Below are 17,782 nucleotides of genomic sequence, written 5' to 3' on the forward strand. Positions count from 1 at the left end.
TTTCTTCTCCTGTTATTTTATGCTTAAAACAAGCAAATAAATCTGACTACAGGGTAAGAAAAAATTCGTGAACTTTTCCCATAAACACTTAATTCAAGAAAAATTGTCCCACCCCACTGGCCATTTTTTATCCACAATACACATTCGATGTCTGCAGGCACCATTGTCTTTGTTCAACGCAAACAATTCTGTTGCGTTTTTCTTTGAACGAAGTGCTCCGCCTAGATAATTTGACCCATATTCACATGGGTTTGTTTCTCGTTTTTTTTTCTTTGAGAACAATCTATATAGCGCCTTCCACAATCGTTTTGGTGTTAGCTTTACGTAAAATAGAAACACAGAAAAGTACTGAGCGATGGAGAGACCACGAACGCGGAACGTATTATGGACCACGGACTGGCAAACAAACTGGCAACCACGCACTAAAGAAGCAAACTCTGATTTTAAACTCACCTTATTTGTCCCCGGAAAGCGCCAGAGTCGATGCACGGAGTGGACGGAACAAGCCTCGCTTCCATAGCCGAAGGTCAAAAATCCATTTAAACGTGTAGTCCCCGGTGTCCACTCGATCTTACCCAAAAAGCCGAGAAGCGATACCGCAATGGCATCCGGAGAAGGCGCTGGCTGTCGGGATGGAGGTTAGCGGGTCAGAGGTCCGGCACTGAAGGTCTGCGTTCATTATTCACCGTGTGCATTTCACTCTATATCCACTTTCTAATGTATAGCACTTGATAAGGATTAACAGTTTAAAAACAGAAATGCAAGACATCAGAAAATACATTTATTTTTTACTTTCATAACATGAGAGGTGTCATACAATAACAAATATGAGCTTTAAAATCACATTCCTAAGTTAAAAATATACATAAAAATAGATATATGGATCATTACACAAATCACTACTCAAAGGACCTATGTTAAATAACTGCTTCAATATTAATTAACAATAACATTTGGCCAAGGCAGTCCTTGTAAATAGACATATAAATAGACAAATAAAATCATGACATATATGCCGTAGAGCCTGAGATAGAGAAAAATAATAAGGAATTCTGCTTTTACTACCATCTCAGAAATATTGCCAGAATTAGAGGTTTTGTCTCAAGACAGGACTTAGAGAAACTTGTTCATGCTTTCATCACCAGCAGGGCCGATTATTGCAATGGTCAATGGATTTAAAAAGTACTGTTTCTTGTTTAAAAACCACTTCATGGCTACAATACATGACAGATATGCTAATCGAATATGAAACCGATTACTCGGATCAATAGGATCAGGTCATTTAGAAAAAACAAGGGTTCACTCAAAACAAGGTGCCTCAGCATTCAGTTATTATCAGCTTTCAGAAGAGATCAGATGTGCTTCAACAGTAGACACTTTTAAATATAGATTAAAAACACATCAGTTTAACTTTGCATTTACTGAATGATTTAAAACAGTACGAATAAAACAGTACAAAAGAATAAAACAGTATGAACCTTACCTGTTATAAAGGGAATGAAGCTTACGGTATGGTGCTTACCTGCAGAAATAAATAAAGTACAATAAGAACACACAGAACTTCAATTTTCAAAATTATTTTAACATTAAATGATGATTATTTTACTGGTTTACCTGTTTGTGATTACCACAGGATCCCGTCACCTGGCTGCGGTCTTCATTTGGTGAACGGTTCTTCACTCATAATTGACCTATACAAGAAATAGAGAAGAATAATAAGCAATTCTGCTTTTACATGTAGATGTGTGCCCCAAGAACACAGACACACCGGCTCCAAAAAGTTTAAACAGTACACATTTCTGTTATTTTAATGTGGCAAATGTGTCAGCTTTAAAAGAAGCATACATTACCTTTTAAAGAGGAAATACCTTTTGCATGAAATACCTTTACTCCCAGCATAAGCAAGCAATTTTCAAAATGCTTTTAAAAGTAAATAGTGATTATTTTACTTGTTTACCTGTTTGTGATTACCATGGAATCCTGTCACCATCATTTTTAAGCTTGTAAAGCAAATAATGAAATATTGACTTAGTAGGAAAAAATATTTTGGAAGTATCGTGATAAATGATGAAGAAAATATTTTGCAAAGTGATGGTTAGCACACGGTTGATGGTACCTATTAAATTCCATCATATTTTTTTATTCCTACTATGGAAGTCAATGGTGACTATCTGCTGTGGGTTTACCATCATTCCTCAAAATACCTTCTTTTGTGTTACTCAGAAAAAAACTAATCCTCGTGTTGTTGTAAGCCTGTATGCATGAGTAAATGATGACAGAATTATCATCATAAATTGAAATATCCCTTTAAACTGTATTTCCCCCCTTAAACCTAAACTTATTTTCCTACAGCAAGTCATTTAGGTAATCAAGAAAATACTTTACCCGTTGTCTTTGTGAGTTAAACAAATACAGCTACGCTTCCAGGTCTGTCGACGTTGCTGTGGTTTTTCGACAGCTGTAGTATGAAGGGTAGCGAATGAATGAATACATTGCAAAAAATCATTTCTTACTTGTTATTTCGAACTGTTTTAACTATACAAATATCTAGAAAGTCTTAAAATAAGATGCATTTTTTGATGAGCAAAATGCCCTAAGAAAATAAACCTAGCCTTTAGGGAGAAAAAACTCAGAATTTGGGCTTAAAACAAGCAAATAAATCTGCCAAAGGGGTAAGAAACAAATCTAGATATAAACACTTAATTCAAGAAAAATTGTCGTAGCCCATTGGCAGATTTGTTGGGTTGTTTAATGTACATGCATGTACAATATTTCAATTTGTCTTGTATTTATTAGCATTTTGTATTGCCCAACGCTGTCTAGGTTGTTTAACTGTTGTCATTTTCTTATAAAAGCCTTTATAATTTATTAGTTTGGATGATTGCCATTCCCGAGAACCTCTTATATTGGAAGTAAAAGAATCATCTAAGCATTATTTTGTGCTCTTAGACATGTAGCCGTTTGATTGTGGTTCTATTTAATGGCTAGTCTATTCGTTTGGAATGGTCAAACGGCTATTAGATTTTCACTGACAGCCCAAATTAAGCCTTGTTTTAGCCTAGACACTTCCCAGATAGCAGACGGACTCTGCCCGAATGTGGCCTCATGATGGCACTGCTGGCGTGCTGCCGGCAACGGCATGCAACATGTCAGCCAAGTATGGGCCAGGTGTGGCAATGATGGCACTGGATCCATGATGGCAGATAAAATTTGGGCCAGTTGTGATTGGGAGGTATGTGGCCCAGATCAGTGTAGTGATTCTGGCCCAGATCAGTGTAGTGATTCTGGCCCAGATCAGTGTAGTGATTCTGGCCCAGATCAGTCTAGTGATTGTAAGCCACATTTAAAATACTGATTTATAATAAATAATTAGAAGAATTGAAGGATTTTCAGGCTATCTTAATCTTAATGTTAAAGTGCGTTTTGCAGGTAAAATTTTTCCACGAATTTGGGCAATTTGCTTGTTGATAATAAACATTTAAATTGTTATCCATTGTATTTTATGTTGTTGGTTATCATAAAACGGAATAAAAAACGAAAAAGTACAGCGGTTTGCAAGGATTCTCCTTTCCCCCTCAACGCACTGCATGACGTCACGTTGGGGAGAGAATTTGCCTTAAGAGCATTGAGAGTGACTAGAGAGATGAGTAAAGTACAATATTCAGATTATATCAATGCAAATTATAGATAAATACATAGATATAGATAGACTGGATAGATAGACTAGATAGACAGAACGACAGATAGATAGATAGATAGACAGACAGATAGATAGATAGACAGACAGACAGACAGATAGATGGGCTAGTATAGAGAGATAGGCAGAAAGCCAGATAGCCTTAGCATAACTTCGTGTAGAAAGTAAACAAACAATTAACATACTCGTGCATGCTGGTTTGAGGGGGACCATAATCCTGCTGAAATGGGTGTATGCGATCTTCAGCACAAACGAATTCAGGCAGCATGACTCAAATCCTGGAAGCTGAGTGAGGCGTCACGTCGTCACATCTGGTCGCGAGGTAAGAGCCTCGAACACCGATCAAAACGCACACATTTCCCTACAGCCAGTAGCGGAGTTTCAGTCGGGAGAGTCGGGACTTTCCCGGTTGGCCGGTCTGATAATAGTTATACATTGTGAGTTATATTAGCAACACCGTCTGTCGGTCTGATGTGCGGCCGGTTCCCGCAGCCCGCTGGTCAAACTATGCAGCCTCTCTGCTCAACAAATATAAAAGTGCTCAACCCGTTCGGCCGGTCCAATCATGTCCAGGATTTATAAAAATACGGGGATCAGTGATTGGTTTCTAGCCTGTCATCCTTTGATGTAAAAAGCCGCCGAACGCCTGTTTATTGCAGTATGCGGTTGGATTCAAGCCCGCTGCAGCTGCTGACCGCTGCTTCTGTGTATAAAATGATCGTGTGATTCGTTATGATCGCATAAACAATATAACAAAACTTCCTTTTATTTCACATAAAAATATATTTTAGATATTATATGATAGACTAGTAAGTGTGGATTAAGGATGTTTAAAACTCTCTAGCCTGGTGGTCAGGACATGAATGGATTGAATCAGCAGATTTGCAAAGTTTTATTTATCTCCACATATATCATAAATAATAATTAGCAGGGTAACTTTGCAGTATACCACATTATATATTTCCTATTATGTATATATGATTTCCATATTATAAACGTAAGTATTAATAAAACGGCAATAAATGTCTCATCTATTTCTATGGCTCTGGCTGAGGCTTTCATCTACTTCTACCCAACGTGACGTCATCGCCGAATTACTTAAAAAAAAACGTTAATACCAAAAACATTAAAAAAAGGGTCTTTAAGACCTTTTTTGAGACATTTTAAAAATGATATACATATATTGAGTGATTTATGTACCCATTAATCAACAGTGGTGGTTAACCTGCAACACGCCCTTTAATTTAACCTTTATTAAGTAAAATGTTAGTTTTGTATTAAAAGAAACTAATATATTTGGACAATAATGTTTGTCTACATTTCAATCACATAAACTTGTCTGCAGATCATGGGTCAAGATTATTTTGTTCAAATGACCCTGAACTTCCAAAAGTTTTTCTTTCTGAATTTAAAAGTTTCTATAACGTTGCTTTGAGAAGCACCATGGATCGTTTCTATTTAAACTTGCTTTTGCGCGATTTTCATTGTAGCAGGAGTTTATTCCTGCTGAAGATTTCTGACTTCAATGACTAAACTATCATTGTGTACAATCAGATGTTAGATACTGCAGAAATAAACGTTACTGTGCTGAAGATTTCTGACTTCAATGACTAAGCAAAACTATCATTGTGTACAATCAGATGTTAGATACTGCAGAAATAAACAAAATGTATTGTTAACCTTCGCGTTACGTTAAGGATGCGCAGTTTATTTATGAAGTGCAACAAGAACCTACACGCGGATGACATCAAAGTACTGCGAGAGCGACTCGAAAGATCATGGACAGCATTCTGATTTCAAATCACTCTCGCGGTATTTTAACGTCATCCGTTTCTCCAGTTCCTACAACTCAGCATTACGTTGAACACCTTGTCAAAAATGATTGAGATGGCCAATCAAATCAAAAAAGGCGAGTGCCACTGGCACATAACAGAAGACGAGCTTTCCTGTTAACGGAAGCCGAGCGGCGGCCAATCAAATTAACCAATAGGCGGGGTTAACCCCAGGAGTAGCAGTTACACCGCGTCAATCAATCATAACGGACACACAGATTTCAAAGGCAGCAGGATGAAAGATAGTAAGTACCTGAACTTAAATATTTAAACTTTTACAATCATAAAAATGTTTTTGTTTAAATGTCTTACACACGTATAAAGGGATGCAAACGTTTACGTGATTCGTGTGTAACGTAAAGTGTGACAATTAACGTTATATTATTGATATTAAATTAGCTGTTTTCTATCAGGTTAAGAATAACTGTGATCATATTATAATGAAGTAATTGAATTTGGTTATCTGGTCTTCCTGATGTTAGAACATTTATATAAAAAACATATTTAAAAATGTATTTCTGTAACGTTTAATTTCCTTTTTTGATGAAAGTGTGTGTCTGTGTTCATCAAGACATGAAGACTCTGGAGTGGGACAAGAGAAGGATGATGGGGTGTATATTCAAATAGACACATTAAGGTAAATTAAATATTGAGGCTCATGTTTGCATCTTTGTGTTTATTATCAAAAGATTGCTCTATATGGCTAAATAGTCACATTGTGATTTCAGTGAAAGCTGATAAATACAGAAAGCTGGACAGTGGTTTCATTCATAAGTGAGTAAGAACTGACCATAGCCTAACATTACTTTAGTTACACGAATTGCATTGTTGAATACAAAGGAAAATGGTAAAAATAAAAATATTTTGAATATATGGAATACTGTGAAATTATTTTCTGTTAATCATCTGCTGTGTTTGCTTCAGGTAAAGACGTGGGACAATGATGCTGACAGGACAGGAGGAGGTGACATTCAGGTTAGTGACAGTACATCAGGGCCACCATTTAATTTAATGTTAATTTAATTGCTTCCAAAATCAATACTTGACAAATCTTTAGAATTATTTCTGCAAAGCTGAATTTCTCATAGGTGGATAAAGTATGACAGCAATTGTGAAGACCTTAGACGTGCAGTATATGGTTCTTCTCTCTTTCATTTATATTGATTTGACTAAATTTTCTTGTTAACTAATAATGGGGATATTCCTAATATAATATATTTTAAATACATGCTTAGAACATATCTCATTTGCTCATTTGCTTTGTATCTAAATGAAAAGTACATCTTTAAGGTCTAAGCTATGTTTCATTTTATTTAGACATTCAACGCAGACATTTTCATCCAAAGCAACTTGAGGAAGAAAACAGAAGCAGTTCATCCTAAAAGGTTCATCTTCTTATTGTTTATCTAACTGTTTGTTTTAAAGTATACCATTATGCTTTTAATAACTTTATTATATGGCTTTTGCTTCATAACAATTATTGATTTGCATCTGTTTTCTTTTATATAACAGTGGGCTGCTGTAATGTTTACATCTATGGAAAGAGGAGCTGAGAAGAAAAGAGAGGCTGGAAAGCAGTACTTCTTGTTGAGGACAATCCTGAATAGGAACACTTTCTCATACACATAGATTATTATTAGTGCTTGATTGTTTGTTTCATTTTTATGAATTGTATTGTTTTAATTTTTCGTTTTATTTGAAATTACCTAAGTTAGATTCATGCTAATACTTTAACTGGACCTTGTATCTTTGCTGGCTGGCTGGCTGTAGAGTTGGTTTCACATACACATGAAGTTTCTAATTAACTAACTTTTTAGTTCAGTTTGGTTTAAACTTGTATTTACCCATGGTAATTCATTTACATTTCTATTCATGCTTATATATTAATTTCAATGAACTTCTGTATTTGTGTATAGCTGGCAATTTGGGCAAGCTACGTTTAACACACAAATGTAACTGTCACAAAGGTTTTTTTATTATCAGTTTGTTCTAAACTTTTGTTTGTTTACTAAGGATGAAATTGCTTTGTAATTTAAGTTGTTGGTAGATTCATGCCAATAATGTATTTGAACAAACTAGTATTTTTGTTTTTTGCTGACAGTTTATACTAGAAGAGTTTTAACACATACAATGTTGTAGTGTTATTGACTTGTGTGCTATTGATTAATAAAAAGGCAAACAATTTGAAAGTAATTTTTCGTGTGATTTATTTATTAATATAATTTGGGCAAGATTAGGCTGAGTTATGGCTCAGTTTTGGAAGTTCTGGTTAAATGCTGGTTTTAATATGGTTGACCTATGGCTGAGAACTGGTACCGATGTTATAACCTGTTCTGGCCCAGGTTTGGGCCAATTATGGGCTATTTTCTGTCAGAGACATGGGCCAGTTGTGGCCCATGTGTGGCCTTTGTCCGTAATTCAGAACTGGGCCACTGTAGGGCCGTCATTCTTCGTTGTATGTGGGCCGAGGAAAAACTGGTTGTGTGGGCCGGAGCTGGGCCGGAACAAAATTGCTATCTGGGTTATTCGCTGTCTATTAAAAGTTATGTAGTCGTTGAATAGCCGCTTTTTTGATGACTAATGTATTCTTGGGCCGTGGTTAGACGTCTCTTGGATTTTACGTAAAACGACAAGCGAATCTATTTTTAACACAAAGGTCAGGGGAGAGCGCGAACGCAGTCCCCCACTATCAGAAATTTTGCAGTCGAGATTCCCACATTTGGGGAATTCGCAAAGGGTCAGCCCAACCGGAGTGCAATGGCTGAGCCTCGCCCTGGGTGAACCACCTTCATGATCATGGTGTCTCCCCTGCCAGGTAAGTATGAGCGACACCCTTTGAGGCCAGACGGCCGCATCTTCCTGTGACCGATCACATCGACGGCGCCCCCGGAGGCCGTCCGACTAACATTTCATTTACTGTGTGTGACCAGGTGGAAAGCGCACGAAGCCACGTCTGAGACCAAACATTCTTCGAGATCTACCCTGTTTTTATTCCGTTTCCAGCCCGGTTGAACCGTGTAGAGTGAAATATGTGAAACAATTTAAATCAAATGGATTTAAATTGCGCATTCAAATATATGGTTTCGTTATTACAAAGTAACTTTACGTGGAATAGAAACAAAAAAAAATGTACAGAGCAATCAAGAAACAACGAAAGCATAGCAATTTTAGAACGTGGATAAATAAAAACACAGGGCTCAATGACTTACCCGTTGTCGTTGTGAGTTAAACAAGTACAGCTATGCTTCCAGGTCTGTCGACGTTGCTGTGGTTTTTCGACAGCTGTAGTATGAAGGGTAGTGAAAAAAGTTTTCAGGTGTTTTTAACATTCCAATCGGTCTCGTTCGCTTTTGTTGCGCCTTCAGCTGTGTCGAGGATGTTTAATTCGTCCTCGTATCACCTCCGCAAACTTGTAAAGAAATTAATTAAATACATTACAAAAACATTTCTTTATCAGCGTGTTCATTTCCACGCAAGCTTTTCGTTAAACCAATAAAGCCAACGAAATCACAGCAATTTTAAAACACACGGATTAGAAAAAACACCGTCATTCACGCACAAAAGAAGCAAATTCTTTTTTTTATACTTGACTTATTTATCCCCGAGATGGGGAGCGCACCATTCATGGAAACACTGCAATACCATGTTGATGCATGGAGTGGAAGGAGCAAGCTCCGCTTCCATTTCCGAAGGTCAAAAATCCATTTAACATATAGTCCCCGGATAGGAGACGTATCAGACATTAAACTGATAAGAACAGATACTACACTTGATCTTAGCCAAAAGGCCGAGAAGCGATACCGGAATAGACGCAGCCAAAGGGGGAGCCGGCGAAGGCGCTGGCTTTTGGGGTGGAGGCTAGCGGGCATTTAACTCTATACGTTCTCATTGTATAACCCAGAGGTAGAACGTTGAGCTAGCAAATCAGAAGTTCATGTTTTAATGCAGGATCTGATCCACGCTCATGAGAGAGAGAGAGAGAGAGAGAGAGATAGAGAGAATTTAGAATTTTCAAAAAACCTTTATTACAAATTAAAACATTTTCATAACCTCAAATCAGAAAAAACAAAGAAAAAAATATATATAGTAACGGAAATAACAAAAAAATAAGCCAACATAGGAGCAAAGAACAAATCATCTTCAATAACCAGACACAGAGCTCCTCCATAATACCAAATCAATTCAAAAGAAAGAAGATCATTCATTGCTTTAAAGTATCTAAAACCAATAAGGATTCTAGATTTAACTTATTTTAAAAACTGCTAATGTATCATGGCTTCCGGGTCTGTCAACGTTGCTGTGGTTTTTCGACAGCTGTAATATGAAGGGTAGAGTGAAAAAAAATATTTAAGTGTTTTGAACATCCCAATTTGTTCGTTTACTTAGTATTTTCTTAATGTTTTCGAGTTAAAAAATAATTCTTAAATCGAGATACATTTACTTAATAAGCAAAGTGGCTTAGAATTTAAGTCTTGTTTACTGAAATAAATTCTAAAATGTAATAGGTTAAGGCTTAAAACAAGTAAAAATATCTGCCAGTGGGGTAAGAAAAATAAACCTAAATTGAGTTTATTATTGAATTAAGTTGAAACTAGAATTAAGTTTATTTTTCTTACCCCGCTGGCAGATATTTTTTATTTGTTTTAAATATAAACCTGTTGATTTTTATAATTTATTTCAATTATTTTACAAAGTATGCGATCTGATTTTTTTAATCGCGGTGTTTCTTTTATTCCTCGTTTCTTTTCCGTGCATTTGCTTTATTTATTTATTTTTGCTTGTTGCATTTAAATGCACATTTGATTTGTTGCCACATTATTATGTGTTAATGTATTTTTTAACATGTTTATCAACAAAAAGTGCGTTATTATAATTAATTATATAGCTGTGAAATATATACAAGAATTCCCAGCAAAAACAAAACGTTTTTATAACAATTTTCTATTACAATACATAATATCTTAAGCCACTTTGCTTACCAAGTAAATGTATCTCCATTTAAGCATTGTCAGATATTCACTAGAAAACAAGACAAAAACAGTAAGTAAGATATTAATTTACTTTTTTCTTTCAAACATAAATTTACAGACGGCTGGAAATTTTTAATAAAATAACTAGCCATACCTATTCGGGTCTGCTCCCGTTTGCTGTGATGACGGGGGACTTAGTCCAAAGCACATTTTGAGGAATACTTACACATTTTACTTCTTATTTCTTTGAAATTAATTATGCATACACTATGGATTAAAAATGTCCCGACTGCGAACCTGATAAAACCCAGGTAAAAAGCAAATACAAATAAACCATTTTGATTTAGCAAAAGTTTACAAATAAATGCACTCCTTGCACACAACAAGCACGTCTAGTTACCATTCATATTTTGCGTGATTTAAGTTTCGTCGCATACATTTTGGAAGGCACACGATAAAAACAAAATAAGGCTTTTAATGTATGCCGACCTCATTCTCCGTTGAGGGCTTATCAATCATAATAAACGCTGTTAACTCTTCTCATTGAATGGTCTAAATCCAATGCTGGTAAAGAAATCAAATGTGCATTTAAACGCAACAAGCAAGCCGTAAAGCAATGGATGCAGGCAAACAAACGAGGAATAGCACATACACCACGATTAGATCATCGGGTCGCATACTTTGGAATTAATAAGAAATAATTATTCAGTCTAAAGAAATAAGAAGTAAAATGTCTAAGTATTTCTCCAAATGTGCACACTCATTACAATAAACGGGAGCAGACACGAATAGTTATGTATGTCTCGTTATTTTATTTAAAATTGATAAGCTGTCTAACATATGATATATTTTGATAATACGAAATGCTAAAAAAATAATATAACACCAATCGACAATATCTGTTATTGTTATTTTTACAAGTAAATTCATGTGTAGGAGAAAACAAAGCAGCTGTCAGTCCATACTATATTGAGTGGCCATCGTAGTGGTGCAACCTGAACGATGTTTTCCCTACTTCCGGTCAAAGCCGCCATTTTGTGAAATAGGCATATAGGTGACGCTGGAGCACGCGGCCATTGTCTCTGTTCTATACACATACGCATATTTTTCCTCAATCAATCACCGAATACAAGGTGCAATTCGATGCCAACTGACCCTTCTCTCTGGTTTCATGTTTGTAAGGAAAATTAAGGGGGAAATTACGATAGCATTTCAGCCAAACATTCATTCGTGCCACGCTGCTTTTCTTTGAACGAAAAAAAAACCCTCTGCTCCCCCTACACAATTTCTTCTCCTGTTATTTTATGCTTAAAACAAGCAAATAAATCTGACTACAGGGTAAGAAAAAATTCGTGAACTTTTCCCATAAACACTTAATTCAAGAAAAATTGTCCCACCCCACTGGCCATTTTTTATCCACAATACACATTCGATGTCTGCAGGCACCATTGTCTTTGTTCAACGCAAACAATTCTGTTGCGTTTTTTTCTTTGAACGAAGTGCTCCGCCTAGATAATTTGACCCATATTCACATGGGTTTGTTTCTCGTTTTTTTTTTCTTTGAGAACAATCTATATAGCGCCTTCCACAATCGTTTTGGTGTTAGCTTTACGTAAAATAGAAACACAGAAAAGTACTGAGCGATGGAGAGACCACGAACGCGGAACGTATTATGGACCACGGACTGGCAAACAAACTGGCAACCACGCACTAAAGAAGCAAACTCTGATTTTAAACTCACCTTATTTGTCCCCGGAAAGCGCCAGAGTCGATGCACGGAGTGGACGGAACAAGCCTCGCTTCCATAGCCGAAGGTCAAAAATCCATTTAAACGTGTAGTCCCCGGTGTCCACTCGATCTTACCCAAAAAGCCGAGAAGCGATACCGCAATGGCATCCGGAGAAGGCGCTGGCTGTCGGGATGGAGGTTAGCGGGTCAGAGGTCCGGCACTGAAGGTCTGCGTTCATTATTCACCGTGTGCATTTCACTCTATATCCACTTTCTAATGTATAGCACTTGATAAGGATTAACAGTTTAAAAACAGAAATGCAAGACATCAGAAAATACATTTATTTTTTACTTTCATAACATGAGAGGTGTCATACAATAACAAATATGAGCTTTAAAATCACATTCCTAAGTTAAAAATATACATAAAAATAGATATATGGATCATTACACAAATCACTACTCAAAGGACCTATGTTAAATAACTGCTTCAATATTAATTAACAATAACATTTGGCCAAGGCAGTCCTTGGTAAATAGACATATAAATAGACAAATAAAATCATGACATATATGCCGTAGAGCCTGAGATAGAGCCTGAGATAGAGAAAAATAATAAGGAATTCTGCTTTTACTACCATCTCAGAAATATTGCCAGAATTAGAGGTTTTGTCTCAAGACAGGACTTAGAGAAACTTGTTCATGCTTTCATCACCAGCAGGGCCGATTATTGCAATGGTCAATGGATTTAAAAAGTACTGTTTCTTGTTTAAAAACCACTTCATGGCTACAATACATGACAGATATGCTAATCGAATATGAAACCGATTACTCGGATCAATAGGATCAGGTCATTTAGAAAAAACAAGGGTTCACTCAAAACAAGGTGCCTCAGCATTCAGTTATTATCAGCTTTCAGAAGAGATCAGATGTGCTTCAACAGTAGACACTTTTAAATCTAGATTAAAAACACATCAGTTTAACTTTGCATTTACTGAATGATTTAAAACAGTACGAATAAAACAGTACAAAAGAATAAAACAGTATGAACCTTACCTGTTATAAAGGGAATGAAGCTTACGGTATGGTGCTTACCTGCAGAAATAAATAAAGTACAATAAGAACACACAGAACTTCAATTTTCAAAATTATTTTAACATTAAATGATGATTATTTTACTGGTTTACCTGTTTGTGATTACCACAGGATCCCGTCACCTGGCTGCGGTCTTCATTTGGTGAACGGTTCTTCACTCATAATTGACCTATACAAGAAATAGAGAAGAATAATAAGCAATTCTGCTTTTACATGTAGATGTGTGCCCCAAGAACACAGACACACCGGCTCCAAAAAGTTTAAACAGTACACATTTCTGTTATTTTAATGTGGCAAATGTGTCAGCTTTAAAAGAAGCATACATTACCTTTTAAAGAGGAAATACCTTTTGCATGAAATACCTTTACTCCCAGCATAAGCAAGCAATTTTCAAAATGCTTTTAAAAGTAAATAGTGATTATTTTACTTGTTTACCTGTTTGTGATTACCATGGAATCCTGTCACCATCATTTTTAAGCTTGTAAAGCAAATAATGAAATATTGACTTAGTAGGAAAAATTATTTTGGAAGTATCGTGATAAATGATGAAGAAAATATTTTGCAAAGTGATGGTTAGCACACGGTTGATGGTACCTATTAAATTCCATCATATTTTTTTATTCCTACTATGGAAGTCAATGGTGACTATCTGCTGTGGGTTTACCATCATTCCTCAAAATACCTTCTTTTGTGTTACTCAGAAAAAAACTAATCCTCGTGTTGTTGTAAGCCTGTATGCATGAGTAAATGATGACAGAATTATCATCATAAATTGAAATATCCCTTTAAACTGTATTTCCCCCCTTAAACCTAAACTTATTTTCCTACAGCAAGTCATTTAGGTAATCAAGAAAATACTTTACCCGTTGTCTTTGTGAGTTAAACAAATACAGCTACGCTTCCAGGTCTGTCGACGTTGCTGTGGTTTTTCGACAGCTGTAGTATGAAGGGTAGCGAATGAATGAATACATTGCAAAAAATCATTTCTTACTTGTTATTTCGAACTGTTTTAACTATACAAATATCTAGAAAGTCTTAAAATAAGATGCATTTTTTGATGAGCAAAATGCCCTAAGAAAATAAACCTAGCCTTTAGGGAGAAAAAACTCAGAATTTGGGCTTAAAACAAGCAAATAAATCTGCCAAAGGGGTAAGAAACAAATCTAGATATAAACACTTAATTCAAGAAAAATTGTCGTAGCCCATTGGCAGATTTGTTGGCTGGTTTAATGTACATGCATGTACAATATTTCAATTTGTCTTGTATTTATTAGCATTTTGTATTGCCCAACGCTGTCTAGGTTGTTTAACTGTTGTCATTTTCTTATAAAAGCCTTTATAATTTATTAGTTTGGATGATTGCCATTCCCGAGAACCTCTTATATTGGAAGTAAAAGAATCATCTAAGCATTATTTTGTGCTCTTAGACATGTAGCCGTTTGATTGTGGTTCTATTTAATGGCTAGTCTATTCGTTTGGAATGGTCAAACGGCTATTAGATTTTCACTGACAGCCCAAATTAAGCCTTGTTTTAGCCTAGACACTTATTCGCTGTCTATTAAAAGTTATGTAGTCGTTGAATAGCCGCTTTTTTGATGACTAATGTATTCTTGGGCCGTGGTTAGACGTCTCTTGGATTTTACGTAAAACGACAAGCGAATCTATTTTTAACACAAAGGTCAGGGGAGAGCGCGAACGCAGTGCCCCACTATCAGAAATTTTGCAGTCGAGATTCCCACATTTGGGGAATTCGCAAAGGGTCAGCCCAACCGGAGTGCAATGGCTGAGCCTCGCCCTGGGTGAACCACCTTCATGATCATGGTGTCTCCCCTGCCAGGTAAGTATGAGCGACACCCTTTGAGGCCAGACGGCCGCATCTTCCTGTGACCGATCACATCGAACGGCGCCACCGGAGGCCGTCCGACTAACATTTCATTTACTGTGTGTGACCAGGTGGAAAGCGCACGAAGCCACGTCTGAGACCAAACATTCTTCGAGATCTACCCTGTTTTTATTCCGTTTCCAGCCCGGTTGAACCGTGTAGAGTGAAATATGTGAAACAATTTAAATCAAATGGATTTAAATTGCGCATTCAAATATATGGTTTCGTTATTACAAAGTAACTTTACGTGGAATAGAAACAAAGAAATGTACAGAGCAATCAAGAAACAACGAAAGCATAGCAATTTTAGAACGTGGATAAATAAAAACACAGGGCTCAATGACTTACCCGTTGTCGTTGTGAGTTAAACAAGTACAGCTATGCTTCCAGGTCTGTCGACGTTGCTGTGGTGTTTCGACAGCTGTAGTATGAAGGGTAGTGAAAAAAGTTTTCAGGTGTTTTTAACATTCCAATCGGTCTCGTTCGCTTTTGTTGCGCCTTCAGCTGTGTCGAGGATGTTTAATTCGTCCTCGTATCACCTCCGCAAACTTGTAAAGAAAATAATTAAATACATTACAAAAACATTTCTTTATCAGCGTGTTCATTTCCACGCAAGCTTTTCGTTAAACCAATAAAGCCAACGAAACCACAGCAATTTTAAAACACACGGATTAGAAAAAACACCGTCACTCACGCACAAAAGAAGCAAATTCTTTTTTTATACTTGACTTATTTATCCCCGAGATGGGGAGCGCACCATTCATGGAAACACTGCAATACCATGTTGATGCATGGAGTGGAAGGAGCAAGCTCCGCTTCCATTTCCGAAGGTCAAAAATCCATTTAACATATAGTCCCCGGATAGGAGACGTATCAGACATTAAACTGATAAGAACAGATACTACACTTGATCTTAGCCAAAAGGCCGAGAAGCGATACCGGAATAGACGCAGCCAAAGGGGGAGCCGGCGAAGGCGCTGGCTTTTGGGGTGGAGGCTAGCGGGCATTTAACTCTATACGTTCTCATTGTATAACCCAGAGGTAGAACGTTGAGCTAGCAAATCAGAAGTTCATGTTTTAATGCAGGATCTGATCCACGCTCATGAGAGAGAGAGAGAGAGAGAGAGATAGAGAGAATTTAGAATTTTCAAAAAACCTTTATTACAAATTAAAACATTTTCATAACCTCAAATCAGAAAAAACAAAGAAAAAATATATATAGTAACGGAAATAACAAAAAAATAAGCCAACATAGGAGCAAAGAACAAATCATCTTCAATAACCAGACACAGAGCTCCTCCATAATACCAAATCAATTCAAAAGAAAGAAGATCATTCATTGCTTTAAAGTATCTAAAACCAATAAGGATTCTAGATTTAACTTATTTTAAAAACTGCTAATGTATCATGGCTTCCGGGTCTGTCAACGTTGCTGTGGTTTTTCGACAGCTGTAATATGAAGGGTAGAGTGAAAAAAAATATTTAAGTGTTTTGAACATCCCAATTTGTTCGTTTACTTAGTATTTTCTTAATGTTTTCGAGTTAAAAAATAATTCTTAAATCGAGATACATTTACTTAATAAGCAAAGTGGCTTAGAATTTAAGTCTTGTTTACTGAAATAAATTCTAAAATGTAATAGGTTAAGGCTTAAAACAAGTAAAAATATCTGCCAGTGGGGTAAGAAAAATAAACCTAAATTGAGTTTATTATTGAATTAAGTTGAAACTAGAATTAAGTTTATTTTTCTTACCCCGCTGGCAGATATTTTTTATTTGTTTTAAATATAAACCTGTTGATTTTTATAATTTATTTCAATTATTTTACAAAGTATGCGATCTGATTTTTTTAATCGCGGTGTTTCTTTTATTCCTCGTTTCTTTTCCGTGCATTTGCTTTATTTATTTATTTTTGCTTGTTGCATTTAAATGCACATTTGATTTGTTGCCACATTATTATGTGTTAATGTATTTTTTAACATGTTTATCAACAAAAAGTGCGTTATTATAATTAATTATATAGCTGTGAAATATATACAAGAATTCCCAGCAAAAACAAAACGTTTTTATAACAATTTTCTATTACAATACATAATATCTTAAGCCACTTTGCTTACCAAGTAAATGTATCTCCATTTAAGCATTGTCAGATATTCACTAGAAAACAAGACAAAAACAGTAAGTAAGATATTAATTTACTTTTTTCTTTCAAACATAAATTTACAGACGGCTGGAAATTTTTAATAAAATAACTAGCCATACCTATTCGGGTCTGCTCCCGTTTGCTGTGATGACGGGGGACTTAGTCCAAAGCACATTTTGAGGAATACTTACACATTTTACTTCTTATTTCTTTGAAATTAATTATGCATACACTATGGATTAAAAATGTCCCGACTGCGAACCTGATAAAACCCAGGTAAAAAGCAAATACAAATAAACCATTTTGATTTAGCAAAAGTTTACAAATAAATGCACTCCTTGCACACAACAAGCACGTCTAGTTACCATTCATATTTTGCGTGATTTAAGTTTCGTCGCATACATTTTGGAAGGCACACGATAAAAACAAAATAAGGCT

General features: G+C 36.0%; 1 long non-coding RNA gene and 4 other non-coding genes across 5 annotated transcripts; 1 reads left to right on the forward strand and 4 right to left on the reverse strand.

Moving 5' to 3' along the window:
• The first annotated feature begins 6,464 nt into the window (after positions 1–6,464).
• On the forward strand, positions 6,465–7,570 carry LOC135764296 (uncharacterized). The gene is made up of 3 exons (XR_010539850.2): positions 6,465–6,504; positions 6,847–6,914; positions 7,042–7,570. It is a non-coding gene; the product is annotated as an uncharacterized lncRNA (long non-coding RNA).
• Positions 7,571–8,187: 617 nt separating this feature from the next.
• LOC135764343 (U1 spliceosomal RNA) lies at positions 8,188–8,352 on the reverse strand. Its single transcript, XR_010539896.1, has one exon. It is a non-coding gene; the product is annotated as a U1 spliceosomal RNA (small nuclear RNA).
• A 785-nt stretch (positions 8,353–9,137) lies between these two features.
• LOC135764486 (U2 spliceosomal RNA) lies at positions 9,138–9,328 on the reverse strand. Its single transcript, XR_010540031.1, has one exon. It is a non-coding gene; the product is annotated as a U2 spliceosomal RNA (small nuclear RNA).
• A 5,674-nt stretch (positions 9,329–15,002) lies between these two features.
• Positions 15,003–15,167, reverse strand: LOC135764389 (U1 spliceosomal RNA). Its single transcript, XR_010539939.1, has one exon. It is a non-coding gene; the product is annotated as a U1 spliceosomal RNA (small nuclear RNA).
• A 783-nt stretch (positions 15,168–15,950) lies between these two features.
• Positions 15,951–16,141, reverse strand: LOC135764487 (U2 spliceosomal RNA). Its single transcript, XR_010540032.1, has one exon. It is a non-coding gene; the product is annotated as a U2 spliceosomal RNA (small nuclear RNA).
• Positions 16,142–17,782: the final 1,641 nt, after the last annotated feature.

Source organism: Paramisgurnus dabryanus, chromosome 9, assembly GCF_030506205.2.
Source record: "Paramisgurnus dabryanus chromosome 9, PD_genome_1.1, whole genome shotgun sequence".
Classification (NCBI taxonomy): Eukaryota; Metazoa; Chordata; class Actinopteri; order Cypriniformes; family Cobitidae; genus Paramisgurnus; species Paramisgurnus dabryanus.